The following is an 11,929-nucleotide window of genomic DNA, read 5'->3' as shown; positions in this document are numbered from 1 at the left end:
TTTGGAACTGTGGAATCATCTGTTGTTGCTGCTTCAGGATGTAGTCTGTTGCACGTAGTTTATTTGAAGCCCCAGGTGACAGAGGGCCTGACACGGTTTTCTATGCAGATTCAAAAGCAGAAGGCCAACAGCAACAATCGTCGTTCCATTTTTGAAGCAGGACGCAGATGAGCACTCCCCTCTACATCATCTGCTTTCATCGTTTCTACATGTTTTGCAGCCTGAAATGTCAACAATGCTTGTCCCGCATATTATAATAGCATTGCTGCATGCTACAAAGGAACAAGTGGTGCCATAAATTCATGCGAACTTCATTCTGCAAGAAGCGTAAATGTTACACTCTATCTCTTCCAGCGAGAAGGTCTGTATTAATGCCCCAGATGAAAATGGAAGTTCCATTTACAGTTGCAAATGCACTTTTCCAGCTGTAAATTGCATTTTCCAGCTGGAAAACAAGAAATTCCAGCTGGAACTTATCCATCTGGAAAAATATTAGCTGGAAATGGCATTTTCCAGCTGGAACTTTTAATTGCAATTTTTCCAGCTGGAAAATAACGACTTCCTGCTAGAAACTTTTCCAGCTGAAATTTTTCCAGCTGGATATTGCATTTCCTAGCTGGGATTTTTTCAACTGGATATTGTATTTTATAGCTTGAACTTTCTCAGCTGAAAAATACAAAATTCAGCTGAAAATTGTAAAAAAAATGGCAAACTTGTCCCGTGCTTGCTCGGCAGAGATTTACGCAGCCGCAGCTACCAACCGATGCTGAAGCCCATGTCGCCTATTTGCCACATGCGTGACATGGACCTCAGCATCGAGTTTTGCTAGCATTCATTATCGAAGCTTGTACCTTCTCCTTAATTCCAAAGAGCGAATTTGCGCTACAACAACGACAAAAAAGCGAGCCTCAATGCCTCAACCAATGCCAATGATTGATTTTGCTACTCTACGTTTTATATTAATCGGATTTAGCCAAAACTAGCCAAAGCCGATCGCGAGCCGCACTGAAGTAAACATCAAATATGACCAGCGTTCGGAAGTTCAGTTGTTGCTCCGTGCGCGTGCGCTCGCTTTTTCGTCTTTTTTCGTCCTCAAGTGCTGTTCGCTGACAATGTGGCTGTGTTATCGACGAATGAGTTTTTTGTGCATCTGTAGATGACATCCGTTTTCAGCAGAGGAGATTCGACAGCAAGAGAAAGAAGCAATTTGCCATCAGGCCGCGTTATACTCCGAAGTAATCAAAGCTGTAGGGGAAAATCAGTCTTTTCCTTCAACAACACCTGAGAAAAAAAAAACAAGTTACAGCTAGAAATTGTAGCCTTCCAGCTGGTGTAGGCGTTATTTTTGGCGTGGAGCTTTGAGCTGAGAAACGTGTCCTCCGTATTACTTCTCCAGCCGGAAAGTTCATTTCCAGCTGGAATATGAAACTGGAAATGCTTTTATAGCTGGAAACATTTCCAGCTAGAAATTTTTCCAGCTGGAAATATTTCCAGCTTGATTTCAAGCTGGAAAAATTTCTAGGTTCTATAATCCAACCGGAAATGAAATCATAGGTAGAGCACCATTACTCAAACGGCATTCAAATCGCAAATCTATTGCTGCGCCATTACCATGGCCGCCAAGAAGTTGATAGACGTTTTAGAATCTAAGTCTTTAAGAAACTGCAGGAACTGACAAAAAGAATCGGAATTGTGGAGAATTTGGGAACAATGCAAATGAAAATGACTGGGGTGACGTTGAGAGACAAGGAAAAGAGCAGCAAGGGTCATGGAACAAACGTGAGTCATGAAATCTGAGCTGAAATCAAGAAGAGGAAATCTGCGTGGGCAAGGCATTTATTATATATGAAGAACCGATAACCGATGGTCCTTTTAGCCACGTTACGCAGTGGTTACAAGAGAAGGCAGATGTAGAGAGAGACGGAAGATGATGTGGGCTGAGGAGAACAGGAGGTTTGTGGGGACAGGGTGGCCACAACTGGAAAAAGGCAAGGTTAACTGGAGATGAATACAAGATTCTTTTTCTAGCATTGGATGTAGACAAGACGATGAAGTTCATGGTTATATGGTGATTAATGCTCCCAGTCTAGTACATTCGAATAGCGCAATATCTCTACATTGGTAAACAACTGGTCTAATAAACTATGTATGTGTGCTAATGTGCAGCTGAAGAGAATTCGACAAGCTTAAAAGGGTATAAATAATTCGTGAAGGCTGCAGGTGAAGCATGCCAACTCTTTTTGCGCCGGCGTTTAAAATGATGACGTAACCGCCGATTAAAGCTGCGATGGCGTTCCGGCTTTTCCCTAGCGCACAGCAGGGGGTAACGAGCCGAATAACGAAGAAAATAAAAAGCCCACTGACAGTAAAGGCTGCGAAACGCTGTTTGGTGACATCGGACGACGCACTGCGGACTGTGGGCGAAGGCAGCGGAAATCTGAAACTTCAGGAACAATGACGTCATCGTCTAGTTTCTCCGCACTTCTCCGATGCTTTAAAAATAAGCCTGAAGACATTCCGACTTTAATCGGCGATTACGTGTTCACTTTAAACGCTGGTGCAAAACAACTTGGTTTGCTTAACCAACAAGGATCATACAACCAAATCCTTCTATCGCGTGGAATTCGGAAAATAAATTTTTCAGCTTTTTAAAACATAACCTGCTGGGCCAGTGACCACGTGCCAGCGTGACTGCAGAGGAAAAGTGTGTGTATGGGGGGGGGGGGGGGAATCTTGAGATGTCACAATCGCGCACTAATGATATTCGGGCAAATTTCTATTGCCTCGCCTTGTTTAGGACATGAAAAAAGCGGTGTGATCAGCAAAAACTTTTGCGTGTGTTTAAATACTCCGCCTCCTAAAATTTGGTTCGGAAAGGAGACGCTGACTAGAAAGATGGCGGCCATACTTTGCTGCTGGCGATGCGGTGACTTGATTTGCTATTAAATCTCACAGGATCAGCGAGCACTGCAGGATTCAGCGCGAAAAAAATATTTAAAAAACAGCGTTAGCCTGCTGCACAGTCCAATACTAGCGACGTCTTTATCCGCAGTTGCACAGCTGCTGCAGGCGTGAGGAACTTTTAAATGTTACGTTTTTTAATACAGTTTCGTTTAGTATTCAGGAGGATCACCGCGTGATAAATGTTCTCACTAGTTCAAATAGTGCGCGTTTTTGAGAGACATAGAAAAAAAAAGAACTTGCTTTAAAACTATACCGCTAGATGGCGACTCCATCCACATTTTTGGGTACTTCGTTTTGCACGGATGAAAATTTTTTCTTTATATGGATGAAAGCGAAACAAGCAGCACCGAAGCGCATCACATGTTAACATCACAACTAAAATGCAATAACTTTATGGACAGAGGTTACTTGTACAAAAGGTGGTGCGATTATGGATCGAAAAATTTTGACCATTAAAACTGATAATAATTAATAATAATTGGTATTGGGGAAAGGAAATGGCGCTGTATCTGTCTCATATATCGTTGGACACCTGAACCGCGCCGTAAGGGAAGGGATAAAGGAGGGAGTGAAAGAAGAAAGGAAGAGAGAGGTGCCGTAGTGGAGGGCTCCGGAATAATTTCGACCACCTGGGGATCTTTAACGTGCACTGACATCGCAAAGCACACGGATGCCTTAGCGTTTTTCCTCCATAAAAACGCAGCCGCCGCGGTCGGGTTCGAACCCGGGAACTCCGGATCAGTAGTCGAGCGCCCTAACCACTGAGCCACCGCGGCGGGTAACCATTAAAACTGCTGAGAGCGGAAAGAGAAAATTATTTCAAGAGCGATAGGTCCGGCGATAATGGAGCAATGAGGCCGTTCATAGGTAAGGTAGTCGTATGCAATTATGGTATCCCCTATAGGCCGCCGCCAAAATGTTTCAGCGCGCCGAATATGTGTGTTTACAGGTTGTCCCATCTAAAATGAATAAAGATTTGAAGAACACAGTGTTCTCTCGAATTAAAATCAAGCAATGCTCTTAGGATTTATGTAAAATACCGGCTAGTATTTTTTTTTAGCTACGCCTAGTTTAACCACTAGTCGACCTTAATGAATTGACTTTTTAAATATGGCGGTGAACCCTCATGCGCTAAATGGAAAGTTGTCGAGCGCCATGAAGATGGTACTACCTAGGTGCCTTAACGTCAGTGTGCGTCAAATATCCCCAAGTGTTCGAAATAATTCCGGAGCCCTCCGCTACGGCGCCTCTTTCCCTATTCCTTCTTTTACTCCTTCTTTCATGCCTACCCTTGCGGCGCGGTTAAGGTGTCAGCAAGAAATGAGACAGTTACGGCGCCTTTCCTTTTAGGCATTCTTTCTTTTGACGTCCCTCCTTTTCCTAGTGAATGTTAGTTCCGCGCACAACATTTTTAAAATATGTTACAGCTAGCCCGTCAGAAAGTCTTACTGCGCCTTTCCTTTACACAAAACCAATTTTCGTCTTCATTTCTAGTTTCAACGCCAAGGCGCCCGTGTGCTGTGCGATGTCAGTGCACGTTAAAGATCCCCAGGTGGTCGAAATTATTCCGGAGCCCTCCACTACGGACCTATTCGTTCCTATCTTCTTTCACTCCCTCCTTTATCCCTTCCCTTACGGCGCGGTTCAGGTGTCCAACGATATATGAGACAGATACTGCGCCATTTCCATTCCACCAAAAACCAATTATTATTATTATTATTATTATTATTATTATTATTATAGCGCCCGTGTGCTGTGCGATGGCACAGCACACAGCACGTCATTGTTCCTTTCTACTTTCACTCCCTCCTTTATCCCTTCCTTTACGGCGCGGTTCAGGTGTCCAACGGTATATGAGACAGATACTGCGCCATTTCCTTTCCCCCAAAACCAATTATTATTATTATTATTACCTAGAGCTGTTGCTCTAGGTAAAGGAGGTTATGGATAAAAGTTGGCAGTGGATTAACTTGGCTAACCCTGGAATTCAGCGAAAAGCAAGGACGCTTGCTAAGCGTCTGAGGCTCGTCCATGGCAGCTCCGCTACACGCTCGCGACATCCGTTCCATATATACTCACACGACCACGTGGCTATGACGTGGTATCACATGGTCTTACGACACCTCTATCGGATGTCATCACGTGGCTTCACATCACCCCATCGGATGCAAGGTCAAAGGTTAACCCAACGGTCTCCCACTGTCAAAGATCAAAGCTCGACTAAAGGTCATGGGTCAAGGTCAATTAAGGGTTCGACACCATAACTGTACCACACATGGTCACACGCGGCTAACGTGGTTGGGCTGAAGGTCGTTCAAGGTCATTCTCCTGCTTACTCCACGACTGCTTTAGCTAGCGTAGTGAAGCTTTTCGCTTGAAAAACAAAATAGCTGCGAGGGATGAGATGAAAAGAGCAAAAATGCGATGAGAACGAGGAATAACTGATAGCGCATATCGAGCAAACGCAATTTGACGCCACGCGATCGTGTGATCTGCAGTGAAGATTTTTTCAAACAAACAATAAAAATGTTCATCGATCCCAAGGTGGAGTAGTCTGAATTGAGTTATGCTTCGCTCGCACGAGGCACCTTGCAAATCGAGCTCAGAACGCCAGCCACGGTCCGTTTCCAACGGCCGATCGGGGTCCTTCGGTCCGCCTGGCCACCGTGGCGCAGGCCTCCTCCCTCGACCGAGCCCCGCGGCGTACGTTTCTTGTGGAGCCGACCGACCTCTCGGTCGGGACCCGGTTGGGGCCTTCTCCAATGGGCTCGTGTCTCAGACCTTCCCAGGGGAAGCGAGGAGAGCAACAACGTGCTCCGGAGGTGTCCCCTTATGCAAGCATCACCCCGGAACCCGCTTTACGATGCCGAGCGGCGGCTATTTACGCTACCTCGGTCTCACCCGTCAAAATTCTTGCTGCCTATAAAACTGCCAAGAATTAAAAGCAATGAGTCAACTAATGGTCGCAGTTGGCTACCGAAGAAAAGGATGAACGCGTACACGCAAAACCTTTTAACTGATTTTGAAGATGCACCAAAATGCTTTGCCAAATCATACAAACATGTGACAGCCCATGAGGCCCGTCCGCGTGAAATAACATTATTTTTGAGCGAGAGGGTTTTTTAGCTCATTTTATTAGTACGGCGTAGTATGTGGAAGTGGTAGTGACCTCGTGGTAATAGCGCAAGACAGCAGTCATCATACCACATAATTTCAGTAATTCTTTTAATGCCCTAATTATTTCTGGACATGCTGCAAGGTTTTTGCGTCTACCTGACAGCTTCCGGCACGCGCTTAAGAAACGCCAACTTCAGTGCATGTCCAGCTTTCTCGGGGGAAAATTTTGAAAACTGGAGAATTGCAAGACACTCTTGTGGAAATATGGAAGGTAATGGTCCATTATTCTGATATGTAGCTAAATCTTCTTTTAAAATGTTTCCATCAATCGCATCGAACAGTTAAGACTGCAATATAAAAGCAATGGGGAACGCTTTTGAGGATAGCAAAAATGTGAATAGAAAAAAAATTCAAGACTGCCGTCGGATGATCTACGGATATATTGATTGTTATAGTGAAATCTCACATTCTATGAGAAAACTGTGTTCATAAATGGTTTAGAACTCAAAAAAAAATGCTTTTGTCAAGAATTGCTGGATATATACCAACAACGTGTTCAGTTAATCGGTTACCGTTGCAATTTCGCCTAAGTTATCTGCAGTTGTTTTGATAGCTTCTGCCTATATGTACACCTTCATCTTATCTACCTTTTTTATTTTTACATTTTTTATTTCATGGACTGTGAGAGACACGTCGGCGTGGTCTATGTAAGTGGGTTGTACAGCCATGCGGATATAATGTACGAGACCGAGCTGAATTAAAAGACGATCAGCTAACTAATATTAACTAATCATTTTTAGACTCTTTGTTTCAGGGCGCAAGATTATATTGCGAAATTGAAGGCTGTCAACATCGAAAGCGAGCAGAACTATTAAATTTTCTAAAACGGCGCTGTAGTTCAAAATTTTGAAGATGAAAAATGAGCTTTTGAGAGCTCATTAAAATCGGCTTTCCGGCGTTTGCAGATTGGTAAAAAGGCGTCGATCGCATTTTTAATGCAGCGAATATAGCTGTTGTTTGTGTGTTTTACGCTCTAGAAAGAATTAATGTTGTTTTGGTGGTCATACCCAGTGCAGCGATGCCATTGGAACAATATATTACAGGGTTCCCATGATAAAGCCGCTACTTTCAATGAAGATGATTCTTTTATAAGTTAGAAAAGTAAAAAAAAAACGGGGGAGGGGACACTCAAGCTCCGCCTTTAACGGAATCACGCGAAACCGTTAATGGGCCCCGTCAGCGGATCCTCTTGCCCATGCAGACGCGGGCACTGTTTTCATTTTACGTGAAACACCACACGACATACGGATAAGGCGCAGCTTTAATGAAGCCGTACGAACGTACAGTCTTTGTCAAAAATATACAGCCCAATGGGCTTGCTTCCAAGCTTTGTAGCGGGACACATCTGACAGTCCTAAGCTTGGAAGGGCTGAGGACTTAAATTCCTCCTGCCTTCGAGAAATTATGGTCCCTAATTATGCGATAGGAGCTGCGCTGCAGGGCTCAGAAGCAGACCCCTTGGGCTGTATACTTTTGACAAAGACTGTACCTGCGATTCCTAAGGATAGCGTGTTTGACTCGCAGCCCAAGGGTCAGGGGTTTCGGTCGATGATAACTCCGAGAAATCGATGGCTCATTTCACAGGGAATTACTTCATTTATATATAGACCGTAATGGGAAGTGGGCAACGGGTTAAGGAAACAAGTGAATACTCATAGGAAGTGATCTCCATACTTTGCAAGGAGAGGTGAAATGTAAGAATACCTGCCAACTTGCAAGCGACATGCACCTGATGGACAGGTAGAGATGCCGCCTCATAAATGAAGGGTTGGGTCGATTGCGGCAGTATGTCGATAATGACGATAAGTGGAAGACTGAAGAGCGTTTGGCTCAGTGGACCACCCTATGGAACTCTATGAAGAATGTAATAGCCTTCAGTATGGACAAACAGTGGCCTACGGGGTATGTAGCGGTGCGTGCGAACACTAATTTCGCAAGTTTCTGAAGCGTCCAAAACGGCCTTATGTGTTGGTTGCCGTATGCACCTTTGGCATGTCCACAACGCCGCTGTCAATCGCTCCATATCTTTCGCTGCTCAATTAGCGTTACCAGGTCAACCATATTGTCAATGGACGAGAAATCCCAAGCCCTGTATATAGATATATTTGGTAACGCACCAGGTACTGATCCATGCGCGTAGCCACCGTTTTATCCCATAACTGGCGACGCCGCTGACCAGTGCAATTGGAAGGTATGGCAAAAGATAAGTTGTGTCTTTCCAGGTTTTAGGAGTGGGAAAGACAACTGCACTTCCATTCCCTCGGAATCATGCGCACATACCGTGACTTGTTATAATGGTCGAAGAGCTAGTACACTTCGAGCCTCCTGCCGAAGGTGTGTAAGCGCAGAATACGACACACCATCGAGTCCTGCGAATGGTGACCGCCTACGAAAAGCCAGTGAGGCGTCGAGCAAGAAAGGAGGATCTCCTTTCTTGGATCTCCTCCAAGAAAGGAGCGGATTCATTCGTAAATTTGTAGAAGCGGGAGCGTTGTTGCAGTCAGCGTTCCGGATGCAGTCACTGGACCGGCTACCCTATAGTGCAAAAGTCTTCGCCTCACACTTGTCCAGCGGAGTGCAATAGACTTGAAAGAGTGGTACTATTGAGGGGATTTCCGAAGACCACGGACAAGGCGATCAGCAAACTTCCATTTATGTTTGGCTTGCAGGCCTTGAATTGGGCGCTGGACTTTGTTCTACATGCGCCTTGCATTGATCAGGTGGAGCAAACTTTTCGCAGCAGTATTTAAGCTCTGCCCGCCATCGAAATGATCGGAGGAGCCCTCATTCTATATCGAACATGGAGTGTGATTGCACAGAATTTCCTTAATTTAACGCACTCCGCCACTGCCCTGCTCACAGATGCTGGCCGATCATTAGGTTGAAAACGAAGGTAGTGAAATCCAATCCACCATGTCCTGCAGTACATGGTGATTGGATTGAATGTACGAGAACGTTGGTGCATCTCTCCCTTGTACCTTGCTCCATAAATGCTCTTTCCATGGTATTGGGGCTTCGTACTTTCGAATGAGACATATGAGCGAGGCAAAGCAAAAATACGTGATCATCGGGGATCACAGGTGTGTGTGGATATTGTGCAGATGCATGTACAGTGAACTAACCTGTGGTCTCCTTTAAGCAGGCGATACATGGTCATGCCGCTTGGTGTCGGAGCTAGAAGTATCGCTTAGTGTGGTCCTTTTTCAGTTATCACGAAGTTGCTTTATTCTGTCTAGCTGATTCCCGGATCGAACACCCTGTGAGTCGCACTGTCTAATAATGGGTAAAGAAGAACACTTAATGCCAAGTTGGATTGGGGAACTATTGATTTTACTTTACAACTCTTTTACAAATTTATCAGCTTTACAAATTTTTGACTCCGGCAGACAAGGCTGGTCGAATAATATGCTCATATAGTTCTGCGCTATGGTTAAACCGAGCTTTCCCGCGTGGAGTTTGACATTAGACGACCACATTAGTGCCGAGGTCCAGCTTTAAGCCCACCTTACTTGTACTTGCTGCTGTTGCCGATCGACATACTTATTCTCTCTTTCATTTCTTTCTTCGAGTCCTGTGTTATCTGGCTATTGCTTTTTCTTTACGGAGCTGGGAAGGGCAGTAGGCGAACACATCCGGGAACACAAGTCACCAATATCGGGGAAGCAAGCTGGCATAAACTGCGATAACAGAGAATGACCCCGGATGTTGAAAAAGCTGGCTTCGCAGAGTCCTCGTTAAGGGAGGGCACTGTGGGGAGAATGTCCTAATAGTGAAGGCCGCCATACACCACGCATCTCATCTGTACTTTTTTATTAGCAAAACGCGGCATCAGGCCGAAGCAGGGCTGCCAAACTTCCTGAGCGAAGCACGAGGTTAGCTGACGCACATCACCATTAGAGATATGGTATCACTGTGGCTGACCTCAGCAAGAGTTAAGCGAGTCAAATAAGGTACAGCTCGATTTCTATTAAGTCAACGCGTGTATGTGGATTTATAGGAGAGTATATTGTTTAGTAGCGGCCGTGCACTCAGAATAGCCCTTTCATACCTCTCTTCCTAGTGAAAAAAAAACGCATTTACATGAAACAAAATCGAAAGCTGAGTCTGAGCACGAAATTTCTGGACACGCTGACAGTGATGAAGGTATGAGGCAAGAAATCCATGTTTGCATGAAATCAGTGTGAAAAGCTTTTTGCTGAAGCAAAAAAAAAAAAATTTCAGCCAGCCTGCTTAATCCGCCGTCAACATGCTTCTTTGCGTATGGAACAGAGGTTTTACAAAAAAAAAGTATGGGAAAGAAAGCAATAAATATTAAAAAAGGAGATAAATAAATAAATAATTAAATTTTGGTCCCATAATTTTTTGTTATCTTATGCTGATCGTCTCGACGCCTGAGGCAATGCGAGTGTTTGCTGCAAAAGATAGTACTCCGCATTTCCCACCAAAAAGCCTGTGGAATGTTTCTCGTCTTGTCTAATTAACAAGCTCTGGGACGGATTAACTGGTGCCAAGAGCACGCATAGGCGCCCAAGAGAAGGCAGCATTGAAAGCGAAACTACAATTCAAATATTCTGCCTCAGGTGAAATTTTGTTCCGTTTTCAACATAGAGCTGTCGTCAGTGAGCAATAATGTAGTATCCTGCGGTGCGTATTACAAAGCAAGCCACACAAGGACACACTGAAGCCCAAAAGGTTGTCCGCAGACCGCTTTGCGCGCATACTCAAGAAGCTTGCGTGAAAGTCCTCTGCCTTGTTGATGCTTTTATCGGTCTCCATTGTTTCGCTCTTTTCGAGGCTAAACGAGGCTCGAAAGGAGGGAACTCACTCTGTCGGCAAAGTTTCTGGACAGGCCTCCCGAGTACCAAAATAAATGGCTGAGACATAAGTAAGTCGCAACGAGCAGCAACGTGGTCTTTTCGAGAGTGAGAAAGAACGGAGCCCCTTGGCTCTTGTTCTATGCATTATGGCCTAAGATGCGTTTGCGGACGGTTCATCAAAGTAGTGGAACATCTTCACGCATGGTTCGATCCTTACGTTAAAAATGGCTTTTTTTTAAATTATAAGGAAGATGCTTCTCTCTTCAAACATCTAATCGCATCGACGCTCTTCACTTGAAATTATTTGGAAATTGCCCGTACTGGTGTATATTTTGGAAGTTCCACTTTGTGCCCTACTATCCCGCAAAAACGGAGCAGCAACGCAGCCGTGGCACTATTCTTCAATAATAATCAAAAATCTGCTTTTTGAACAATTTCAATGCGGCACAAATGAGAACACAATATAACAAATAACCTCTTTAGCAGCGTGATATCAGTCCAGGTTCTCGAAAACTACTAACACATGTCATACGCCACTTTTTCATACCTTTAACATATTAGATGATCATGATTACAGATTTTTATGGCGGAAGAGCATCTATGGCCAAAGAGCGCCATGGCACGAGGTAGTTTCAAATTCTCAAGGTGTGGACGAAGACCCATTTCCCAAGCATTTTACCCTAAATGAGCCGAGCACCAGACCAAGGGAAAGCTTGTACCCATTGTATCACCGGTGGGTATCCGGCGGCACTGGGGATCGAACCCCGCACCTCCCGCATGCGAGGCGGATGCTCAACCGCTTGGCCACCGTTGACTTTTTGTTTGTCTTTATTGCCTGTTGCTTGGCCACCGTTGACAACACGCAACAAGCTGTCGCGTTCCACTCTTAAAAGCGAAGCTTAAGCGTCCTCCAAAATATAAATATCATCACAAAGCCAGTCAAAGCCAAGAGTGGAACGTGACAGCGTGTT

This window comes from Amblyomma americanum, chromosome 6 (assembly GCF_052857255.1).
Source record: "Amblyomma americanum isolate KBUSLIRL-KWMA chromosome 6, ASM5285725v1, whole genome shotgun sequence".
In the NCBI taxonomy this organism is placed as follows: Eukaryota; Metazoa; Arthropoda; class Arachnida; order Ixodida; family Ixodidae; genus Amblyomma; species Amblyomma americanum.
Note: the sequence above shows the minus strand (reverse complement) of the source record.